Below are 6963 nucleotides of genomic sequence, written 5' to 3' on the forward strand. Positions count from 1 at the left end.
CCGGGTTTCAGGCTCCATCTCCAGTGGGGGGCATGCAGGAGACAGCTGATCAATGATTCTCTCTTCATTGATGTTTTTCTCTCTCCCTCTCCCTCTCCCTTACTCTCTCTGAAATCAATAGACATATTTAAAAGTATATATATTATCATCAATTTCTAATAAAAGCCAACATCTATCAAACAATTACTAAATGACAGGCAGTTTTGAATGCTTTACCTATATTTTATTACATAAAATTCATAAACCCAATAAGACAAAAGTTTGTAAATATTTTGTAATTCCTAGGGTTTATTATCACCACCGTCATCATCACTGCTATCATTATTTCCAAATGGTAGGGTTTTTCCATATTTATTCATTTCTTTTTATATGTAATTTTGTTATTAGCTTCTATTTTCTTTACATGAAGAGCACACAATGTCATCTATACTATTTCTACTTTAATAAACTAATCGATGATTTACTAACACCTTAATAGGAGGTTGATCTTTGTGACTGTGTTAGGATACTTGAACATACGTATTAGAAACTTATTGTGGATTGTACTTTTCCCACATAAATTTTATAAGCTGTTTCCTAATGTGCTGTGCCTTGAATCTGAACTTGGTGTTGTACCAAAGTTTTTACTACTTGACCTTGCCCCAAATATCTATTCCTTAGGCCTATTCTCTGATTTTTTAATGATTTTTAGCAGTTTTTCTTTAGATATGTTTTAGGCGAGACAAAACAAAACTCCCTGAAAGCTCATTCTCTTCCATGTTTAGGTAGCTAAGCAAGATCCTGGCTCAGAAAACCTAAATTAGTTTAATCTGAATTAAAATATGTACTTACATTTGCTAATACTTAATTTACCTGATTGTACAACAGGTTGGAGCCAGGGTAGAGCTCTGCAGATCCCCTGCAATCAAACCAATTCCTTGATTGGAAGAGCCCCTCTGTTCCTTCCCTGCTGACTCTACAAGTATGAAAGTGTTATAGCGCAAGTTTCTTCTTCTGAAACACCTTCCATCGAGCATCCAAGCCAAATGTATTTCTTGCCACAGGATGGCAAAAAGATAAGTTCCAACACACGTTGCCTCTTCCTTGCTTGTGTGGTTTCCTGACAATTCCCATTTATTTTACATTTACAGAACGGCATTTCAGTGTTCACGTACACGCGTCATGACGAGTCTTTCATAAACACATGCTTGGCTGTGCTGCGTGAGCTGAGCTAAATCTGGGCATGTATATATTATGTTAATGAGTTTATCTAATTTATTTTTATTATAGATACATTTGTCCTAAGTATTACCTTTGTTATCCCTTTTTCTGCTTCTGTTCTTTGCTTTTGTTGTTTTCTGTTCTTCCCTTTCTTACACTTCTTTCTTCTCCTATAGGGTGGTGTTTGCTTTCCTTTGTTTTGTGTTTCTGCAGTCTTTCAGCAAAATTTTGGTTTGTCTATTTTGTAGTTAATTTTATAACAGTAATATTATAGTGTATAAATTTCATTTTTCAGGAGCATGCATTGATTATCACTATATAATGACATATTTAGTATATTTCCACTCCCTCCTACCTCTCTTTTCTCCCTTCCTTGAGGCTAATTTCTATATTCTGATGTTGTTACATTTTTAGTTCACTAGAGTTTTTCTTTATATTTGTAATACTATTTATATTTGTAATGGTCAATTTACCAATTCCAAATGTCATATTTTTGCTCTTCTTACATTTCACCTCTTTCACTCTTTCAATAATTTTAGAGTATAAACTACAACATGTTATAAATTTATAAATTATAAAATCTTATCTTCTAAGATAAGATTTTATAATTTATAAATTAATTTATTATTAATTATAAATTAGTTTGTTATTATTAATTATAAATTAATTTGTTATAAGATTTTAATTTGTTATTAAGATTTTATAATTTATAAATTAATTATTAATTATAAATTAGTTTGTAATTATTAATTATAAATTAATTTGTTATTATTAATTATAAATTAGTTTTTTTTTCTTTTTTTTTTACCTAAGGAGCAGAATGCCAAAACTATTTGTTTTGAACACCATGATACATAGGAAGAAGAAAAAATGACAGATGTCTTGCTTCAGCTTAAAATCTAGTCCTCAAATGACAGCACTTGGAATACCCTTGATGGAGATCAAAGCTGGTCTTTTCTTCAAAGCTGGTTGCCTAGAACAATGACTCTTTACTCCTGATAATCCCAGTGCAGTGCCATTTGTACAGTGGTTTCTTTGGAGGTCCTGGTGTAGAGATGTCAGCAGTATTTCTGATCAGGGCCCTTGGGCATACCATACATGAGCATGGAGTTCATGTTCATCTGTGCCATGGGACCACTGCTGCCATTCATGTGAACCATACTGTATGCTTCAAGATTCCCCTGGTGGGCAAACTGCTGCAGGGGAAAGGAGCTGTTCCTGGCCAGGTTTCCTGATAGTCAGCCCTGCAGTTCCAAGGATGGATACATAGCTGCCGTCTGAGGGTGCTGCACCATAGGATTTTGGGAGAGACCCTTTCTTGATGACATCATTGCATTGGGAGGACTGGACACTTGACCAAAGGATGGATCTGGTTGTTGTCCCATCCCATAATTTGGTGGATATGGAAGCTGCTGGGGTGGAGCTTGTGGCATGGCAATTCCTGCCAAACCTCCATCCATGTTGGCGGAGAGCGGTCACATTGGGGGTAGGCTGAAGGCCTAGGTCTGCTGCTGCTCCTGCATCATCATTGCTGCCACCCTCTGCTGTCAGAAATGATGACTGAGCAGTTCCCTGCTGTGCTGGGAGACCATCTGGGCATTAGGAAAACCCTGTTGGGAGTTCACCTGAGACTGTATCATGGGCCTCATCACTGCAGCTCCACCAACAGTGGGGTTTTCCATTTTCATTTCAGGTACCTGCTGACTCTGATTCAAAAACTTCTGGCCCTGAACCCTCTGCTTAAGCTGCATTCTAAGTTGCTCAGAGGTGTTTGTCTGAGGTCTCATGATGTTTGTCCTAGGGTGCATTCCCTAGAGAGGAAAATTCCCTTGCTGGTTCATCTGACTCATCATAGAGTTAAAAGATAGTAGATAGTGATTGTCCCTGAAGAGTAAAGTCTCCTTGCATTGGAGGCCCCTGTGCTGGATACATCCGCCCATATAATTCTGCCTTCTGATCCATCATTACTGCTGCTTCTTGGCCTCGGAAAACATCCTGTTCGGGATCCAAAGCTTGTCCTTGATTTACAAGTTCAGGGATGCCCAGAGCTCTGTCAATTTCTTCTAAGCCTGTGGCATCAGTGTTGCTCAAGAGAGTGTGCAATTGATCCAATAATGCTCTTTCTTCATTCTGTCCTTCTAGGTTAGAAGGTGGTCCAAGATCACCCATGGAATTCCTAAGAAGTGGCCTATTTTGAGCCCCATGAGTGCTTTGTTCCATGGACAACATGCCTTTTGGCAAGAACCTGATTGGTCAGATGGTGCTGCTGGGCCATAAGGACGGAACCCCATTCCCATTAGAATTTCACCAGGCCTCAATGGAAGCATCTGCTACTGCTGTAACATTGGTCTTGAACCTGGAATGCTATTGGACTGAAGAGGCAAGGTGGGCATCGAGCCACCCATTTTAGTCTGGGTAAAGAAGCATTATAATCTACTCCTGGTCTTTCCATGGAGTTTGAACTCATAGGTTTCATTCTGCTGGCCTTTAAATTTGGTAAGCCCCAGTCTCCTGAGGAAGGAGTCTGATTCACAGTCATGTTTCTGTTCAGTCCACCCATATTTGAACCATAATTTTCCTGAATATCCATCTTTCTTGGATTCCCACCCAACATTGGTTGCTTTGGTAACATGGGGAAAGCACTGGTATTCTTTACTGGAGGACTTGAGCCAACAGTAACAGAGCTGTCTAGAGACACTGCTCAGTTGTATGAAGGACAAATGGACTGCACAGGCTATGACTCCTCAAACCCAAAGACTTAGTTCCTTGAAACATTTGTTGCTTGGTTCCCAGATTACTACCATTTGTGGATATGGAATTATTGTAAAAGTCAGGACTAGTAAGATCCCCAAGAATAATATGTAGATTATTCAAATCTCCAGATCCCTCTTCATTTGCTTCTGTCTTAATTTTAGCGTCTTTCTCTTGGCTCTAGCTAGGCACGGTGGAGCTGGGTGCACTGACTCATTTTGTTGTCCATTCCCTCCACTTCAGGCTGTACTTCTTCAGAGGGAGTGTCACTAGGACCGTCCCTGTAGAGCAGGTAGCTGAGCAGGGCATAGTTTTCCCTCTTTTTAGGACTTAGTTACTCCTGCTTGACGTTCCCTTCCACACAGAATGTTGTACTACTAGTGTCTTTCCCAGTGGCTTCTGCAGCAATCTTGGCCACTTTGGTTTGTGAATTCCCATTCTACAGCAACTTGTGAGAAATCCTGTGCTTCTCTTGCAGCAGTGACCCATGGATTTGGAGTATACTCCTCCAGATGTTGAAGAGGGGACTCCAGAGGGGCTGGTGACACTAAAGGAAAACTCTTTACCATTTGGATCCTGGGGGAGTTGGTCAAAGAGGAATGACCCCAGTCATCAGAAGAACAGGTAAGTAACTGCAGTAATTTCTTATGACCTTTACTTTCCAGAGGACCCCGTTGATTCTGTGACCCTTCAATGTTGCTCTCCTTACTCTCTTTGTCATTAAGGTGATCCCTGCTATTTGACTGACACATTGGACTCTCCACTGGATTCGGGTCACAATACAAGCCTAAGGGACTCTTTGACACCTTACCTTTCACTTGGTTGAGTTATATTCATATTGGGAGAGTTGTCCAATTTGGGACCCAGTGAAGACAGCAACTGATGTAAGGCATCTTTGAATTCCCTTGATTATGAGGAGAAATCATGATATTTTGCTGGTTGGAGCCAAGCCCAGGACTCCCATGTGGGGGGCTACTCATGCTAAGACCATAGTTCTGGTAGGAAGATGGCGACTGTATAGCTGGCCCAGGGTTTATTGAAGCTGTTACTGGAAGCCCCATATCTAGCTCCACTCATTTTCCCTGTGGTACTGTGGTCTGCCAAGCCATAGGTCCTACTGTTCAGTATCTGTAAGCCTTGGTTTGGTGACAGGCTCATGCCACCTGCCGAATTACTACATCCAGTCGTTGGAGGTCTAATGCCTTGTCTGACAGGATTTGGGTTCAGTCTATACTCATTCTGTTCCCCCTGAAGAAAGTGAGTTGAGACAAAGCATGATGATCATTTGTTACAGGATTTTGGAAGAGTTTGCTTTTAGTTTGTGCAGTCACTATAGTTCCATCAGCCAAAGAGAATCAATACAATGGAGTTTCTGCCTGGCCATGAATATAAGCTTCTTGAAGTGATGTTTCTGGGACCATGATTGCCCATCATTAAGACTAAAAAATCTGTGGATACACCTTTGGATTATAGCTTCAAAGCTGGGTCTCACAGAGGATCTCAGTGAATTTGTATCTATATTAACAAGTTTTCCAGAAAGATCATGTCTAGTAATAAAACTCTCAGAGTCTGAAGAAAATACTCTTTCTCCTGCAGTAATGCGGTGTGCCACACAGATCATATAGGATTGCAAATCTCCCCCTTCCTCCATCAGAACTCGTGGCTGAGACAGGGAAAAGCACTGCATGGTTTCATATCTCTGGTGCGTTTCAGGACTGGTGTTCATGTCTTCTACAATATCATGTGGTGTTTTCATCAACATATGGCACTTAAATGTATGGCTTTTTTGTCTCTGGGTCTCATTTGTCCAGGCAACTCTGTTAACTGTAGATTTTGGTAAGTTTTTAAGGAAATTCCTTCTGTCTTCTTCATGCAAGATATTGTAGACACTTGGGTTAACCAGGTCCTCTTGCTTATATTGCAGGTATTGTGTGACATTTTCTGACACAAATACAATGTTTCCATTACGATTCACCGCAAACAGGAAAACATCCAATCCCTGAAGTAAAAGTCATCCTAAGGAGTCTTTATCAATAACCCCCTGTCCTGTAGAAGATACATCAGCTTTCTGAACATCATCATCATTGAAAATAGCTTTTCCTTGCTCTTTTGACTTATCTGTCTTACTGTTTCTTTTAAAATTGCACATTAATCTGTTTGACATTGAAATTGTCGATATCACTAAGATTAGCAGATATCAGTTGAGCCAATTCTTCAATATATTTACTCTCCTGCTCCCCTCTCCACTTTCACCACTGCAGGTAAGACCTTATCCTGGGGCATCACATGGCAATTTGTGTTTTCCTGAGTCAAGGACCAGTGGATCCAAGGAGTTTTCTCCTAATCTGCTCATTGTGAAGATACATCAGCCACTGGCTAACCAGTCAAATGACATTCCAGTAGGAGTTTATTTTTATTGGTCTCTGATTCTGATGTTCAGCAAGTATTTTGACCTTCCTGCTGCCATTTTCCTTGCAGATCAGCTTTAAATTGGAAACTGGCAGCTCAGCCTGCAGCAGCAGCCTCCACCAAATCCTGACACTTAAGTTTTAATCCTATATTTAAATGAACCCAATGCTCACTATGAGTTCTTTAGCACAACTTTTTCACTCATCCCTTATTTTATTGGTTTGTTCCCTCATAGATCTTTTCAAGAAGGGTTTATGATCACAATATTTCATGGCATCTTAAATGGGTAAAAATATTGTCTGTTAACCTTTTCTTTGCCATGACATAAAATTCTGAAGGTCTCATATTGTCTTTCCTTGAGGACTTCATAATAATTATCCCATCATTTTCCATTTCTTTACAAAAATATGATGATTTTTCCCTTAGGTGATTTAATGACTTTGTCTAGGTATGCGAAGTGTTTGGTTTCTTTAAAACTCTGAAGCTCCCTATCTTTGTTAATTTTTATCTTGGTTTGATTTGACTTTATCAGCTTTTTTCTTTGGACATGTTGCATTCTTTCAATTTTCTTAATATGAGTTCAGCAAAATTTTACCTAATTGT

General features: G+C 39.6%; 1 pseudogene across 1 annotated transcript; it reads right to left on the reverse strand.

The window, feature by feature from the left end:
• Positions 1 to 2258: 2258 nt before the first annotated feature.
• On the reverse strand, positions 2259 to 6304 carry LOC308561656 (nuclear receptor coactivator 3 pseudogene; annotated as a pseudogene). The gene has a single exon. The product of its transcript is annotated as a nuclear receptor coactivator 3 pseudogene (transcript).
• Between the last annotated feature and the right edge of the window lie 659 nt (positions 6305 to 6963).

This window comes from Miniopterus schreibersii, assembly GCF_964146895.1.
Source record: "Miniopterus schreibersii genome assembly, chromosome: 9".
Lineage (NCBI taxonomy): Eukaryota > Metazoa > Chordata > Mammalia > Chiroptera > Miniopteridae > Miniopterus > Miniopterus schreibersii.